At 42.5% G+C, this 18,520-nt stretch overlaps 1 non-coding gene across 1 annotated transcript; it reads right to left on the bottom strand.

Moving 5' to 3' along the window:
* Positions 1-18,035: 18,035 nt before the first annotated feature.
* Positions 18,036-18,142, bottom strand: LOC112201181. The gene has a single exon (XR_002936644.1). It is a non-coding gene; the product is annotated as a small nucleolar RNA R71 (small nucleolar RNA).
* Positions 18,143-18,520: the final 378 nt, after the last annotated feature.

Raw genomic sequence — 18,520 nt, 5'->3', positions numbered from 1 at the left:
AGGGATTTAATCACCACTTGGGTAAAAGGGAGAAATTATAATTCCAAGGCTTGTTATGTTTGCTTTTTAGCATTGGTAACTTGTCTTGGTTGTTCTCCCTCTTCTATACCTTTCCCTCTTTTATTTGTATGAAATTGATGGAATTGATGATGTATATATTTATGGGTGTTGAGTAGAAATTTTGTTGGGGACTAGGGTTATGTGCCCTAGCCCAATTTATGTAAATGATGCTTATTTTAATGGATTGATGCAATTTATTTTATTGGATGCTTATATCAATTTTTGTTGGGTTGAAATACATGTCTAGGAGCCTAGTCAACTTTAGGGTATGTATTAATTTTGAGCATGTCTAGGACGGAATTAGAGGCTTGACCTCCTTTAATTCCTAAGCTAGAACCCTCAATTTGGTATTGTAGGGGTTATAAGTATGGTGATTAACACCCGCCGCGTGATTGTGAGGGTGAATCGCTTAGTGGTCTAATTCTTGAGTTTTATGCCAATTAGAGCGACTTAGAGATCCTTGAACCGGCTCTAGCTAGCTCTCTCTAATTGAGTTTGTGTGACCCTTGAAACGGCACATTAATACCGTAGTTGAGAATATATGGTCCTTGAGCCTTGAACCGCCTTGGGTAAGACTATCGCCTAATCAAGAATTTTGCATCTACATTAGATAGCTTCCGACACATAGGATTTGGGTGAAGGAACCTCCCTAGCACCCAACACTATCTTGTCTTGAATTTTTTGCAAACTACTTTAGCATTGCATTTTTCATTTTTAGCAATTTTCTATTTTCAATTATCTTATTTAGTTTAAGTCTTCACAATCAAAAATCACAATTTTGGATACTTGTTGCTAGGATCATTTGTATTTGTGCTTAGTTGTCCTTAACTAAGTGGGGTTCCCTATTCCCTTGGGTATGATACTTGGAGCTTTATTTATATTCTCTAAACTTGATGACCGTGTTGTATTACGCGTGAGGCGCTAGTATATGCTCCGAATCAGTGGTCAATACTGACCCTTAGTGTAATGGTAGCTCCGGTCAATTGGCTTCTTCTCTTTCTTAATTGAATCATCATCTTCACTATTCTTTCTTGGCCTCTCACCTCCACTATCTCTCCTATGTTGCTTTGTGTCACAGTCCCTAACATCATCAAGGTTATCATCAGTATCAACATCCCTACTCCTCTCCCCCTTCCTTCGATTTATGTCCCTTTCCCTGTCCCGCCTATTCCTCTATTGATATTCTACCTCTATTTATGTTTCCCTTCCCTTTCCCTTTTCTTCTCTTAGCTCTCTCCCTCTCCTTATAAGTATACTCCCTACCATACCTGTCCTCACCATCATAACTCTTTTCTCTCTTAAAACATCGACTTTCACCGTCTCTCCTACTTCTATTTTTGTCTCTGTATCTCTCCTCATTCCTCTGCTCTTTGCAATATCGATCCCGGTGACTCCTATCAGATTCTCCTTCCTTCTTATATTTATGTTTGCATTCTTCTATAGCTTCCCAACTGATGCCAGTCACGAACAAAAGAATATTGTTTCCTGTATATGATGGTAGTAAAGGTGAACCGAAATTGAAAACCCTAAGACCAAAAATCACAGCAACAAAGTTTGATACCTTTCAAAAGCCTCTTCAATGTTCAAAATGATGCAATCAAATTGCCAAGGCTTGAATTACCAAAATCTAATGTCACATCCCTGATTTTTTTAAACACAAATAAAAATCTATGTATAATCCCATAATTATACATGCGTGAACGTTCAGTCATCAATACAAAATATCTGGAAACTTTTTCCTTTTAAACCAAGTACGTACTGATGCCCTAAACCCTCAAAGTTAATATACACTCGCTCTCCACAGAGTTATATATTACACAAGATTACAAATTGAATTGTCAACAACAAAATAAACGTAAATGCCGCTCAGAGTTAACTATACAACGGAAGTCCCTATCAACGGTAAGTCACAAAAATGGCTTCCTACCATAAAGCTGCAAAGGGGCTATCTCAGCTTCAGCCCCGATTATCCTAACATGCTGGATTAACCCCTACACCGTTTGAATAGTGTATCGGGCTGTCACACAACAAACCAGGTAAGTTTTTGCAAGCCCGTATGAGTAACTCAAAACACACATGCACAACTCACTCCAAAAACGAGGAAAACCTTTCAACTCGCGAATAAAGAAAACATACCATGCTTCCCAAAAGAAACAACGAAAGTCACACCGTGACAAAATCATATAAATCGTTAACCTAACAATTCAAATATGATAAATCGATCCAACCTGGATAAAACAACAAATCAGTCAAACCTGGACAAAACAGCAAATCGGTCCAACTGGACAAAACAATAAATCTGTCCAACCTAGACAAAACAACAAATCGGTCCAACCTGGACAAAGTATCAACACACATAAATCATACCTATCGTTAACCTAACAAATAGAATATGATTCTTTAGTCCAACCTGGACAAAATAACAAATCAGTCCAACCTGGACAAAATAACAAATCGGTCCAACCTGGACAAAATATCAAATAGGTCCAACCTAGACAAAATATGTACCCAGGAGTCTTAAGTAACCTACTTAGATCCATGAGGCACGGTGGCAGATAGACTAGAGCTCTAACTGAATCGTAACTTGCCAAGGTTCAACCTTACAATATAACATTGCCATGAGGATACAACCTTCAACCCCGGATCCTTAGGCCAACCTGACCCTCATATCAAAACGTCAAATCAAATCAAAAGGAGAAATCACAACCTATGACTCTCTAATCCTCAGACCACCGGTCGTCAGATCAAAACGTTTAAATCAAACCAAAAGGAGAAATCACAACCTGTGACTCTCAAATCCTCAGACCACCGGTCGTCAGATCAAAACGTTAAATCAAACCAAAAGGAGAAATCACAACCTGTGACTCTCAAATCATCAAACATTTTTCAAAACAATAGAAATACCATTTCCCACCATTTGTTTTCTGAAAAGTCACATCACAAAAAATAAAACGCATCATTCATGCATATTGTTTCCATAAATCCACAAATGCACCAAAACATATATATTTCACATAAATATATAATTACGTAGTCATCTGCTCAGGAATGCCTACTAATACCAACTATAGTTTGTAGTTAAATCAATAACTCTCAAAATGATAAAGATAATCCGTTCATTAATGAACCTTGTGAGATTACTCACCTCAGAATCCCACTGCATCTTCTATACAGATCCGAACTAACACTCTCACCAACAACTCATCCAATTCACCTTTAGAAGCACCTAATCACCAATGATCTCAAATCAGTAACGATTCATAAATGATTTAAGTCTGAACCCCTATTTTGAACTAAAATCCCCAAAGTGACGCCAATCGAAGCTAAACCACATCCGAGACCACTCAATATCTCTGGAATACTTCTACAATAAATATGCCAAAACCACAAGTCGATTGGATTGTCGGATCCTCATGGATCGAAATATTGAACTGTCCGAAACCGTAAAAACCCTGACATGCTCATTTGATGTCCTGTTAGGGTGTGAGTGGGTTTGGGGATGGGTTGCTGTGTTTGACAGAATTGGGGTTTTTAGGGATTTTCTAGATGGTCAAATCTGGGTTTGAGGGCTTTTGTTCTGGTTTTGGTATTTTCTGGGTTGAGTGTTGATGTTCTTGGGCACTGACTGATATAGGGATAGGTTAGATCTTGCGTGAGCTAACTGATTTGGGTTTTAGGGTTTTGGGATGGCCGACGTCATAGAGATTTCGAGCAGTGAGGATTCCGGATCTGAAGTATCGTTCAGCGCGGCGGATAGAAATTTTATTGACTCGTTGCGTCCGTCTGCCCGTGCAGGAACCTCACTGCCAGAACCGCTAGAGGTCGAGCCGCTACAGACCATACCGTGGGACGTAGTTATGGGTCGTGCATCGCGTCCGAAGAGTTCTAGGGCTGGGGAGGCTGCCACTGCTCATACTATGCACGACGAGCGCCTAGAAAGCAATAGTGCCGCCAGCGGTTCCACTGGGGGGGGGGGGGGGGGGAGGTGTAGGGGGGAGGATACGGAGTTGGCCTGTGTTTTTTAGGACGGCACCCCTATTGACAAGGCGGGCTGTAGGATGACCGTTGTTGCCGTCAATCTGCAGAAGCGGGTGTTCCGGTTGCCCTGCGTGGTGAAACTACGTCCGCCGACGGTAGAGGAGAAGGATTCGATCCTGCCAGTGGGCCACGCCGTGGTACACGAGGCTATATTCCGCGAGGGAGTGACCTTCCCGCTGGTGCCCAACCTACAGATCCTGGTGTGCGAGTTCGGCATCGCCTTTGGGCAAGTGTGCCCCAACATGTGGTGGTTACTGCTGGCGCTGAACTCGTTGTGGCAGTTGTCTGGTTGCGAAGGACCGACCGTGGCGGAGGTATTACACTTCTACAAACTGGTGTACGTGAAGCGCCAGGGTTGTAGAGGGCAAGTAAACCTCAGTCGTCGCCAAGGAGCTCCCAAGCTGATCGAGAACCTGAGGGACTCAATGTCGTACTGGCGGGGTTCCTTCTACATTGCCACGGCGGGGTGGAAGTACCAAGCGGGGTCTAACGAGGGGAGTCGACATTTAGAATTAAGTCAAAGTTTCAGCCCATCCGAGGTTGTTTGCCGTTTCCGCTGAACACGATTGGCAGGGTTTCTGTTTTTTTTTTTTTTTACTCTGTACTGATAATGACCTTTTTTGTGCAACGGGGTTGCGGTACAACCTAACTCGTGAGGAAGAGTGCCGCGTAGCACGCATCAAGGGTTGCTGGCGGAATCGCAACTTGCTGGACTTCCGTCTCCTTACCGAGTGGGAGTTGTTGGTAGCTTAACAGCTGACGCGTGCCGTTGGTAAGTACTCTCCGCTGTATCGCACCCTTTGTGAGGTTGCCACATGCTAATCGGCCTGCCATTATATATTTTTTGTAGAGACTCCACCGGGAAACAAGGCCAGCCGTGACGCTTTTGCAAAAGCTATGGACCGCGCTGAGATCGACAATTTCCTGAAAGCTATGTACGCGTCTGGGCTGGCGGCTCAGAAGACGGTGGTGAACCCGGAGACGCTTGCGCTGAGCCCGTCTGAGGTTCCGGTGGTGCTGCCAATGCCGCACCAATCTCACCTTGGTGGTGACGGGTTGCCTGCTGTTCAGGCGGGGACCGGCGTGGCGAGCGAGGCTGCGCCGCGGAAAGAGAGAGCGCCGGCAATACGGCGTGGGGTGCCGAAGAAGGCGGTGCGTCCAACTGAGGGTGTGACCATAGCAAGGTTGGAGCCGCCGACGGGGGGTTCGAGGCCTGCTGGGAGCACGCAGGTGCTTCAGCGAAAACGCCGTCAACCCGACTTGGGCAGAGAAGAGGAAGAAGTGGAGATAACCGGGGCCCGCGAGCAGCAGAAGAAGTCAAGGCAGGCTCCGCCAAAGGCTCCCACTGATTTGGCGAAAACGGTGGGTACGAGCGGCCTAGACTCATTTGCCGCTTACGCCGAATTTCTGAATGATGGTGAACGGGAGTTCCTGTATCACCTTTGCGAGCGACTGGGGTTCAGCGGCCTAGAGGGGATTGTTCGGTCGACTGCCGTCAGCGAATCGCCCTTTAGCACAGCCTTTGGGCACGTCGCCATTGGGCTCCATGAGATGTTCCAGGCGGCATCAAAACAGCCCCTGGTTGAGTGGGAGCTCAGGGAGGAGGTGGCGGACCTACAGAGGGAATTGGGGAAGGCCCAGGAAAATTGGCTGATGTCGAGCGACGCTTGACAAAGGCCGACTGCGATGCGGCAGACGCCGGTGGCAAATTGAACGTTGCCATTGAGCGGCACTTGGAGCGGAACGAACAGTTCACCAAGTTGGAGCAAGACATGTCCCTGCTGCGGGATCGGGTGGCCGCCAAGGATAAGAAGGTTGAGATCCTTCAGCGGGAGTCCGCCGCCAAACAAGCCAAGGTTAAGCGGCTAGAGGGTGAAGTCGCTCGCCTGGAGGCTGAGAGGAGCCGTGCTGCAGCCGCTGCTGTTGAGTCATACAAGCAGTCAGCGGAGTACAAGAAGGCGCTGATCGAAGCAGCGAAGGCTGGTGCCCTGGCCAATGTGGAGATGCTGCAGCAGAAGGGCGCCATCGACTGGGCGAAAGCGTCGATGCCGGTCGTGCAGCCAACTAAGGGAGCTCCGCTGACAACAAGTACCGCTCCCCCTGCCGCCCCTGGTCACGTTGGAGCCTGCTCGGGTAGCAGGGAGAGTGGCGGGCTTCCAGAGGGCGACTCTCAGCGGATGCCTACGCAGTCCGAGGTGTCCCGCGCTAGGTTCTTGGCGGCCCACACCCGGGCGGATGGCACAATAGAGACCCCCAGTCCCACAGCCCGAGGGTCCGACCAGACCAGCCGTTCCCATCAGCCGCAGGACACCACTGGAAATGCCGAAGGTAGCGGAGCCGACCTCACCAACCTGCCAACCCCTGAAAATAGGAGTAGGAAAGTTTTTGTAGCCGCTGAGGCATAAATATTTTATGTAATTCTCTTTGGGATATAAATGAAATTTTTGGAACCTGAGCTCCTATACTCTATTTTTTTTTCTTTTGTTTGTGATGATGTGTGTACCGCTAGGGGTCTTGACAATTTCGTTTTTGGCCATGAATGAAACATTAAAGGAATTAAAATTGGTCCAAGTGCACAATGTAGCCGACGTAGTCCGCTGACTGGCGTTGCCAGTTGCCCCCAGTGCTAGACTTGGTAACAATGGTTTGAATAATTCCTCGTTTCATTGATAGCTATCTGAACAGCGTTTACAAAAGCGGGGTCGTACCCGTTGGGTAGCTTCCCTTAGCTAAATATTGAACAAAAATTTAGCTAAGTCAAGATGCTCTTGGGTAGCGGTATGACTATTTGTAGTAATACTGAAGGTGTTCGGTATTCCAAGGGTGGGTCGTTGTGACGTCATCCTTGTCCATTAACTAGAAGGTGCCTGGGCTAACAACCTCTACAATTTTGTATGGACCTTCCCAAGTTGGGCGGAGTTTTGTTGGCGGTGGTATGACTTCTTTCATTACCTAGTCCCCCAGTTGGAGGTTGCGGGCTTTGACCCTGGCGTTGTAGAAACGTGATACCCGCCTTTTGTTCTGGAGATTGCGCAAATGGGCTGTGTCTCGCTTTTCCTCTAGTAAATCCCTGTCGAGGTTAACGTCGTCGCTATTGGTCTCGGGGCAGTAGCCTTCGACCCTAGCGGTTGGTTGGGTTACCTCGATAGGCAGGACAGCCTCAGTTCCGAACATCATACAAATGGGGGTTTCACCTGTGGCGGAGGTTAGGGTTGTTCTGATGGCCCATAGAACCTCCGGGAGCTTCTCCGCCCACAAACCCTTGGCCTCAGCGAGCTTCTTCTGTAACAGTTTCTTGATTATCTTGTTTGCCGCTTCGACCTGGCCGTTGGTTTGGGGGTGGGCGACAGATGCAAAACGCATCTTGGTGCCCAAGTTGGTGGTGAAAGAGATGAGTTCCTTATTGTTGAACTGTGTGCTATTGTCTGTGATGATTGCATGCGGGACACCGTATCGGCAGTAGATGTTCTTCCAGAGGAAGTGAATTACCTTGGCGGTAGTTATTGCCGTCAAAGGCTCCGCCTCTATCCATTTGCTATTGTAGTCGATGGCGACAATGATGTATTTGAACTGACCTTTGGCGGTTTGGAATTTTCCTATCAAGTCCAGGCCCCACGTTGAGTGAATCCAGGGACTGACAATAACCGACAGAGGTTCCGCCGGGGCATGTGGAAGATCAGCATATTGTTGGCATTTTTGACATGATTTTGATATCCGCCGGGCGTCATCACCAAGCGTAGGCCAAAAGTAGCCTTGTCGCATTGTGCGATTAGCCAAGGATCTAGTGCCTAAATGATTTCCGCATTCCCCGCCATGTATTGTTGCCAGCACGACCTTTCCCTCCTCTGGGGTTAGACAGCGGAGGTTGGGGTGAGTGAATCCTTGGCAGTAAAGCTTGCCGCTCTACATGTTGTAACGGGTTACTCTCCGCTGGAGCTGTCGCGCCTTTATTTTGTCCTCTGGCAATGTCCTGTTGCGCTTGTATTGAATAATTTCGTCCATCCAACTAGGATTGGCCTCAATGTTAAAGATCTCCGCCAGGGTTTTTGTGATACTTAGCCTGTCCAGAGACTCTACCCTTGTGTCCACTGGGCTCTGGTGTGGCTGGGCGGTTGCCAGTCTTGCCAGTGAATCAGCCTTGGCATTCTTTTCTCTGGGGATTTGTGTGATGGTGTGGAACTTGAATTTTTTTAGCAGCGTCTTGGCGTACCCTAAGTATGCCGCTAACTGCTGGTCCTTGGCCTGAAAGCTGTCGTTGACCTGGTTAACGACCAACTGAGAGTCGCTGAAGAAGTTGACACTGTCGGCCCCTGAATCAATGGCGAGGAGTAGGCCGGCAATGAGTGCCTCATATTTTGCCATGTTGTTAGAAGCCTTAAAGTTGAATTTCAACGCGTATTCGACGCTAAGCACCCTGGTCCTGTTAAGATGATTCCGGCGCCGCTGGCCTTGGCGGAAGCGGAACCGTCTACGTGTAGGTTCCAATCCGATTGTTGGGGAGCCGGCACCACGGCCGTAACTATTTCCGTTCCGGGCGGTACATCGATCTTAGTTTCGGGCTGACGCTCGGTGAGCTCAGCAATGAAGTCTGCCACCGCCTGGCCCTTCATGGCGGTTCGTGGTTTGTAATCTATGTCAAACTCGCTGAGCTCAATGGCCTACTTGCTGAGGCGCCCCGAATGTTCAGGGTTCTGCATTACTTGTCTCAGCGGTTGATTGGTTAACACATGGATTGTATGGGCTTGGAAGTACTGGCGGAGACGTCTGGCTGCAACGATGAGTGCAAGAGCAAGCTACTCCAATGGAGGATACCGTGTTTCTGCTCCGTTCATGCCTCTACCGGCATAGAAAACTGGGAGCTCGTCCTGGCTTTCCAGCCGGATGATGGCGCAGCTCACCGTTGACTGAGATACTGCTAGATAAATGTACAGTGTTTCTCCTTGGACAGGAATAGAGAGGAGTGGAACTGCCGCCAGGTATTCCTTCAGGCCTTGGAACGCCGCCCGGCACTCTGGGTTCCAATCGATGACCTTCTTGTGGGTTGTTTTAAGGACTTTGAAAAATGGGGCACACTTGTCGGTCAATCTGGAAATGAATCGAGACAAGGCGGTTAGCTTGCCCTGGAGGCACTGGACGTGCACCTTCCACTCTGGGTCCTTCATGTTGAGGATGGCTCGCACCTTGTCAGGGTTGGCCTCGATGCCCCGCTCACTGACAATATACCCCAGAAACTTGCTGGCGGTGACGCCAAAGAAACATTTTTCTGGGTTGAGGCGCATACCATAGGTCAGGAGGATGGTTATTATGATTTTTAGGTTTGCCACATGTCCGCTAGCCTTTATACTCTTAACCAACACGTCGTCTATGTAGACCTCAATTATCTTGCCCAGATGTTCCGCGAACATGGCGTTCATCAGTCGTTGATAAGTTGCCCACCTAGACTGTACTACGAGTGGACTTTGATTTTAATTGATACATTCGATTATTTCTGAATTTATGATTTATTTAATTATTGCTTCATTTATTGAGCATTGATTGGTTTCGGATATTATTTGGCTTGGATTATATTTCGAGCATATAATTTGATTTCGATTTATCTCGTGAATTGCTTTCAATGATGATTTTGGAGAATTAATTGTGATTTATTTCGATGTTGACCTTCGGGAAAGATTTTATTTTACCATTTATTTGACTTTGAGCTTTCGATGATTTATCTCCAATAATTGGTTATTATTTGAATTTATGATTTGTAATTTGATCTCGCTATTTGTTATCGATTTGAGATTATTTTGACGTGTGGGACACGTCGTTGATTTAACTGAATTATCATGAGATTCTCCGAGTACAGTTGGGAATCGTACTCATGATTTCATTTGGGAGATTTTGTGGAAACTTTATGAATTTATTGGTTTTCGAATGTTTTTCTGCACCATACTTGGGTTGCTTTATTTAGGCTCCTCCTCACGTGGGTTGCAGTTGAGTGTTTTGTCTAGGCGTTCTCCTCACTTACTTTGTATTTGTGAGTTGCAGTTGAGCATAGAGCCTAAGAGGCTTCGACTCGAGCCTGCGAGGCTCCTTTGTTGTATGGGGACATACACCTTCCCCAAACCTTATGTTTTTATACTTAACTAGCAGGGCTGGTTGTTTGACGAGATTTCTGATTTAGAGGAATATAATTTCTAAACATTGCATGCATTGTGATTTTGTAAATAATTCAAATTGTGGAAAAAGTATTAAAACTTATTTCATTTAAATTATCTTATTTATTTATTTATTTTTATCCACTCACGCTAACGCGTTTTTTAATTACTTTTCCCTGGGCCCTTCGGTTTCAAATGCCCAGTTTCCAAACCAGATTAGTTGAGGTAAGGCGTACATGAAGTCGAGACATAGTCAACAGCACAGCTTCTGCGTATTCATCTTATCTATATTTTCCTTGTTTACATTTTGTAGTAGAATTGATCTAATAACCTGTGAAATTGATGTTATTAATTAGTTGAGACTTGTACTTGTGAGATGGGAGATGTTATGATTTGGGGAACAGGGTGGCTCCAGGAGAATAAGGATGGTTTGTTTAGAAGTGTAAATATGTTCTCTACAAGTTTTAGGTAGTCTATTTTTAGAGGTGACGCTGCCAAATTTTCGGTAGAGTTATTCATAAGGTGGGCCCCACTGGGTCATCTCAGATTTCAGGGTGAAATCTAGGGCAGGTTCTGTCACAATCAAACCTGACAAACACCACTCATTAAGTACATACTGAAGCTCGCATGTAGAGAGTCTAAGATTAATAGAACACTTTACCCCCTCAAGGCAAAATCATCTTTTACCTATCTCCAGATTCCAGCCAAGCATGCAATTGTGGTACGGGCACTTCTTAAGAAGCTAAGAGAACTAATTTTATCAAGCTTAGGCTTGCAAACGACAAAATCAAGATAATTACCAAGTTCAACAAAAACCATGAGCTTGCTGAAATTTTGTGAACTAGTCCATAAATAGACCTCCACTTATGACCAATGTAGGATCCAAACACCCAAGTAGGTCCATACTCGGCACGATTGAGCTAAGTATCTAAGTAACAAGCAAGGGTGGCATGACAGCCTTGATTACACGCATTTCTATGCATGTAATTGTATCTAAAACACTAAAAATTAGTTAATCCTCTAGTCAATTATTATGTAATTAATCTATTTTTATTTATTTTGTAGTAAATAAGCGGAGTCGTGGATTTTGGAAGAAGTTGTGCAAAATTGGAGCTAAATGGAGTCTACGACAAAATGACTAAAAATCAACTCGAGCGAGAGAGTGGAATCCAACCCATGAGGTCATATGTGAAAGTGTCGTGGGGAAGAAAGAAAAATGGAAGAAAAGAAGAAAATTGAAGAAAGACAAAAAAAAAAGGAGTGGTACTAATTGAATAATCGATCATTGATTAATTAATCAAATGTGATTAATCAATTGATTAATTATCAATCTCACCTCCAGCCATTCACGTGGTGCAACACATTATTGCCTTGAGCCAATTGAATGCATACAAGTGGCAGCTCCCATTCTTCTTTCTCACAACCATGTGCCCTTTTTGCTTCTTCCTTCCTCCCACCGAAACGCACCGGATCACTATTGGGATTTCCTTTCTTCTCTTATACGACAACAGCCACATATATATATATATATATATATATATATATATATATATATATTTGATCATTCTCCACTATGCCAATATCCTCATCAGACGACAGGGCTCAGACGACAGACAAGTTGTTTTATGTCGTCTGATATATTTTAACGACAGACAGCCCAAAAACTGTTGTCTGAATATAGCAACATACCATGGTAAGTTACTTTTGAGAATTATGTTTGTTTTCATACCACAGTTATCTGTCGTTTAATCAAAGGAGATAAATTAATTTTAGTTTGTGTTGTAGCTCTTTGTTTTTTGTTTGTATTCAGACAACATTTATCTGTGGTCTCGTCAAAGGAGATAATGACTTTGAAATTTGCCATAGCAATTTTTTTTTGGCACAACATGAAGGGATTTAGTTCCAAATTTCTCCCCCCACCCCGACAAATTTATCAAACTCAAAAGAATGGTTTCGCGCTGCACAACAATGTTTTCGCTACCCATTTTTTAGATTCCCTCATCCAATTTTTAGATTCCCTCCTCATCCAATTTTCTAATTCCCTCTTCACCCATATCGAACTCCCTCATACAACAGAACAAAAAAAAAAAAATTGGTTTCCTCTCCTTTATCCCAAGCCCACTCAGATCTCGCCTCCCAATCTCGTAGCCATGTCCAAAGCTGGTGGCTACGCCGACATCAAGATCCTACGCCCCAAGGAGTACCCGGACTACGAGTCCTTCACCGTCAAATGGGGGTAAGTAAACCCTAACCGAATCTGATTCCTCGATTTTTTTCAATCCGATTTTGTGAGATTAGCTAAAATGGAGTAGAGTTGAGCTAGATTAGGGATTTATTGTTGGAATTTGTATTGTGATTTTGCAGTGATCAATATGATTATGAGGTTGTGAGGAAAGTTGGGAGAGGGAAATACAGCGAGGTCTTTGAAGGTACTAATCTCAATACCAATAGCAATACATAACCAAAAGCTGCAAGTTGGAAGGGTGAGGTGGAAGGAAAGAGTAATGATGGTGGGGTTGAGAGTATACGATGCTGTAGAAGCTCATGACAAGTTAGTTGGATTCTTTCATTTTGGCTTTCAATTATGAACTTGAATCTGTTAGGTTTTGTTTTATGAGCAGAAATTGCTGAGCTTTTTGGTTTTTCATGAAATGGAGAAAAGTGGGGGAACAAAGTTTGAAGCTTTACATTTGATTTTGGTGAATTTTGATCTTCTTTTGTACTTGTGTAGATTTGGGAATCCTCTAGTTATGAGAAATTTCGAGGGTAAGAAAAGGGGAAATGGGTTTTCAAGTTCTTCTCCTATGGTATTCTGGGTTTGTTTGAAGTTTTGCTTCTGAAATTAATTGTGGTCCCTTAGCTTGAGAAGGAATTAGTCTTTCAAAATTTTGATATATCAGTTAATATTGTGATGGGTTATATGAATTCTTCTTATTGGAGTTGAGATGGTGACATGTTGAAGTTGGTTGGAATTCTCGAACTTATCTCTGTGTATCTTACTTCTTGTTATGTTGTTCCTTGTATTTTCTTTACTGCAGAAGTGAGTGCTTATTTGCGGTTGTTTATCAAATTAGGCCCTGCTGAGTAAATGATTTGGTCATTAAGGTGGAGACAATGGCATTGGTTACCCATCAAATGTAGGTAATTTGAAGCAATGTCCACGGGAAATTTTTGCCCTTCATATATTCCAATATATTGCTGCTTTTTAGCTAATCTCTCGAGTCTGATAATGCATTGGGTTTCTGTCTTTGTCTAAACACTACCTGTAAAACTGAAGATTAGAAATCACTTTCGTGAGATTACTTCTAGTTGTATAGAATGATTTTTCGTGTTCAAATCATGGCCTTTTGTATTGATAAATTTCTTATTATTTCTATTTTAATAGAAATTTTAACTTTGTATTGTTTTTGTTTATCGCATTGCAGGGTTCGTTTGTGACATATCTGTCCAGGCCTTTGTCATGGAGCAAGGGGATGAAGTTGAAGTGGTATGTAGCAACACTTCACATGGTTGGGAGGTACATTTTCTGTTTTCATTGCTGCAGATAAAGTGAGATTAATTTGATCTACTGAGTTGGATTGCTGCAAACTTATTGGTGCAATTGTGCAAAGAAAGGTTATGGTTTTCCTCAAGTTCCAATCAGCCAAAAGAAATAAAAATCGAGAGCATGACAGTGTAATCATCAAGAAGATTTTGTGCTTAGGCATGACAGTTCTAATTTCCATTGCATGGGTTTTCCTGTCTTAGGCTGAAGATTTTGTGGAATGGATGCTGACTGGGATTTGACTAGTAATTGGGGTTCGGAAGCTTTTTCTGCGATCTGTATTTTGACAATAAGCAGCAGGGAGCTCGGTAATTGGTGTTTCTGCAAATGAACCGTTCAAATGCTGCCATCTCAATCGTTGAAGGCTACTTGAAGGTAAATATATGGTCCAGATAATGACACTTAGAAAGCACTCTGTTGTGGTAAGTTATACCTGAACATTGACTGACACTTTGATCAAACTACAATGCCTAGAATTGCAAACTGTTCAACCTCCCATTGTCAAAGGTAATGCTATAATACCCTAGACGATCATTGTGTTGAACTACACTTGCATATAGTCTGGCCCCTTTAACATTGCAAATATACCAATTCCGAACTGCTGCTTTAAGTTCTTTGTTAATTGATTGGTGGGGACCTAGGTTGTTAAATTTTAGTGATCCTTATCCTACTTTCTCTCTTCATCAGATCAAATTTGAAAGCTTTTATTATATTAATGTTTATTTCTTACTCGTTATATCGCTTTACTACTCATGAATACAAAGATTGGGGTATCATACTTGGGTTTCACATATATACTTTGTGCATCTTAAGACTTCAATTATGTAGTCTTTGTTCTGTTTTACTGAAATGCACCACTTACTGAACAATCTTACAGTAGCTATAAACATATTTCAAACTATTGCATGTGTTCAGAAGGCAGAGTGTTGATGATAAAGTTCAGAGAAGAAGACATAAGACATATCATTATGCTCTGTCTCAACTAGTTGAATGAGAGCTAGACTTATTTCTATTGTGAACTGTGGTCATTGGACGTTGGCTGGTGTGAATCTGGATGAAGAAACCATTCACTTCATGGATTCGTTAAAGAGGCTACTTCAGGCTAGATCGATTTTACTTTGTTGAATATTTGGAACAATTGATGTAGTTTGGTGGTTGCTTGAAGTAGTAGTACAGTTTTTGCAGTGTTTATCAATGGATATGTTGTTACTGGTTTCCAGGTTTTTGATGAATATATGGTACAAAGCGATTTCCACTTTCTATATGAATGGTATATTTTGGTTTATATTTCCAGGTTCTGATGAATGTATGGTACATTATTATGGTTTCCAGGTTTTAGAATGTATGTTGCTTTATTAAGAAAAGAACACATTGAAGCCAAATTCTGTGGTTGTAAACCAAATCACACAACATAAAAAGGAAAACAATTGAACATCAAACAACAGAATTCAAGCAAAATTCTGTTGTTTGAAACAACCAAAATCCACAGACAAAGATGGAGTTTATAGTCATAGTGTTATTCACACGACTGATTATTGTTGTGTAAAATCATTGCACACAACAGATGTAACAAAGAAACTTTGAAATTCTGCACATTCAGACGACATTTTATTGTCGTCTCACATTAAAACAGACAATAGATTATTTTTAAAGTCTGTTGCTAGAGTTTGACGACAACAACATTTGACTGTCGTTCTATTTCATATCTAACCACATATACTTACAATTTGTGCATATTTAGGCACACTCAGACGACAGATTTTTTTGAGGTGTCTGTCGTCTGAGTGAACTTCTGACGTCGGGCTTTACCCGTCGTCTGAACGTCAATCAGATATCAGCTTAATAGACGACAGATTTTCTTCATATCAGACGACAGTCAATGTCTGTCGTCTGATGGGTTTGTTGGCATAGTGCTCCTTCTATTTTGACCCTAGAGCAGAGACCCAATTAATCCCATTCCTCCCCTTCTGCCGCACACACCACCAGATCCCATTACTCTCTCTCTCTCTCTCACCATTCAGCCGCACACCACCTATCACTCCTCTCTTCTTCCTCAAAACACCACACCACCATCCATACCCACTTTATATTTTCTTTTAATCTTCACTACTCTACATCAAATCCTAATCAATTTCTCAAGGGATTTCAAGGAGCTTCAATATTTGAGATTGGATAAAAGTGGGAAATCATAAATCAAGACTTGTCATACTTGCTCCATAGCAATTTGTGACTTGTTCTTGTTGCTTCTCACTCCTCTTCACCTTTTCCTCTTTAATTGATGTATATTTTTGTTGATTTATTGATGGGTTGTGAGTAGTCTATTTAGGAAGCTAGGGTTTGAGCCCTAGCATGAATTTAATGTAATAAATATGTTTTGATTCAATGGTTTTCAATTTCGTGTTTTGCATATGTTCTAATCTATATTATTGGCTTAGATGCATTATTAGGAGCTTGATTAACTCTTAAATGTGTAGATGAGCATGTCTAGAACGAATTAGGGGACCTAATCACTTCTCTAATTTATAGCTAGGACACTTGTTTAGAACATAGTTAGTTACAATACCAATTTCGATTGCCGTATTGGCTAGCTTGGGAAATTTGATTCTAGGACTCTTCACCTTTTGGTGCAACTAGAGGCCCTAACAAGGCTCTAGATTGTCCCAATTGAGTTTCTACAACCCTTGATCCCGAGTAGGAATACCCTTTAAGGAATCTAATGACCCATGAGCCTTGAAAAGTCTTGGGTACGGTTCTTGATGCCACTATGAATTGAATGACCATTATCGGAATATATTTGCATGTGCATAAATTTGGCTAGGAGGATACCCTAGTGACCTAATTTCCATTTCTTGATTAGTTTCTATTATCTTTATTTTTAATTTTAATTTTAATTTTCAATTGTTAATTTTATTTTCTTCGCAATTAAAAAAATCAAATTTCATAAACCACTTTCATTGTCCATACCATTTGGTTGTGAGTTTCCGCATTTATTTGTGGTTCTCTTGACCAATTTTAGGCTTGGTTGTTCCGAGCCGGGCATGTAAATAGCTTGGTGCTCTTTATCTAGGTTTTGTTTGTTAAATTCTTGGTGACTTAGTAATCGGCATAACTAAGGATTGAAGTTGGCTTTTCAATCCCCGTGGTACGGTAATTTCGGGTTTAAATATTTTCCCTTTCTTTGATGACCGTGCCCTTATTGCGCGTAAGTTGCATTTAAGCACACAAATCAAATGGCGCCGTTCCCGGGGATTAAAGTGTAATAGCTTTAATCCCTTTGTTTTCGGTTGTTAGGTCACTTGCATTATTTTCTTAGTTTAGTTAATTTTTCTTTGTATGATTAGCTTTTAAAAAAAAAATTTATTATTATTTGTTTCACTTTATTTTGATTATTTCCTAGTTGTGTGTTTGTTTGTTGAGACTTGTGGTTATTTCTATCGAAGTGACGGGCCTTGTATTACTTTGTAGTACATGTAAGACATAAGCATCGATAGCGATCGTCACTTGACTTGACTTGTTTGTTAGATTTTTATTAGGTTTCCTAATTAGTCATTAGTTTATTGAGTTGTTAGTTTTTCACTTATTCTTAGCTTTGCTTATTTTAGTTTCTTATTTAATTGTTGTCTCACCTTCTCTCATTACCCCTCTTATTTATTGTGAAGCGTGAAATTAAATTCAAAGTGCTTATTTTGTGAATTCTTGAGTACTTACCACGTGGTCATATTTTTGCAAGGTGCATGAGTAGTACTTTACTACCTATCAATTTGAGAAGTGGTCGTACTTTGCAAAGACTTTCTAGACAAAGGCCAATGAATCGTTCACGAACACCTCCAAGGCCAAGAGTACCTCCAAGAGATCACTCACCGAATCTGATTAGATCACCGGTTAGAGAGATGGTGGAGAGACATATTCGAGAGTTTTCTAGACCTTCCATGGTCAACACGGCATCATGCTTGGTACTTCCGGTTAGAGAGGTGGACTTCGAGATCAAGCCACAACAATTGAGCATCTTGCCTATTTTCCGTGGGACATCATCCGAGAAGGCCATCAACCATATGCAAGACTTTGAGGCGATTGTGAGCACTATGTCAAAGGGTGGACTTCCCGAGGGTGAGTTTAAGATGCGGTTGTTTCCTTTCTCACTTAGAGATAATGCAAAGGGATGGTTTTTGAAGCTACAACCGAGGAGTATACGATCATGGGAAGAGTTGACGGACATTTTCTTAGATGCTTACTACCCACCACACAAGACCACTAGCATGAGACATGAGCTCTTACTCTTCACTCAACGTGATCATGAGACCTTTTGGGAGGCATGGGATAGGTACAAGGATATTTGCAATGCATGTCCCCATCATGGCTTGACTAAGTCTATGATGATTAAAGGTTTCTATGGTGGTTTGTTACCACATGAGAGGAGGAGGGTTGATGTTGCCGCACAAGGTTCACTTCATAGTCATGGTCAAACCGAGGCATGGGATATACTTGAGCACTTGGGTCGACAATCGAGGCAATGAGATGATCATGATTCTAGGAGGAAAAGAGTGAGGAAAGATCCATATTATGATACCAAGAGCACTCATGAGACAAGGGTTGCCCAAGAGAGCTCTAGTGCCGATTATAGGAAGCTTGAGAGAAAGCTTGATTTACTTCTTCAAGCTCAAGAACATGGTTCATCTACACATCATGTCAAGGCCGCTTCTATGTCTTTATCTCTATGTCTTCTATGTGATTCACCAAT

The sequence above is a fragment of the Rosa chinensis genome, chromosome 4 (genome assembly GCF_002994745.2).
Source record: "Rosa chinensis cultivar Old Blush chromosome 4, RchiOBHm-V2, whole genome shotgun sequence".
Classification (NCBI taxonomy): domain Eukaryota; kingdom Viridiplantae; phylum Streptophyta; class Magnoliopsida; order Rosales; family Rosaceae; genus Rosa; species Rosa chinensis.
The sequence above is the reverse complement of the archived record's forward strand: the minus strand, read 5'-3'. Positions and strand labels throughout refer to the sequence as shown.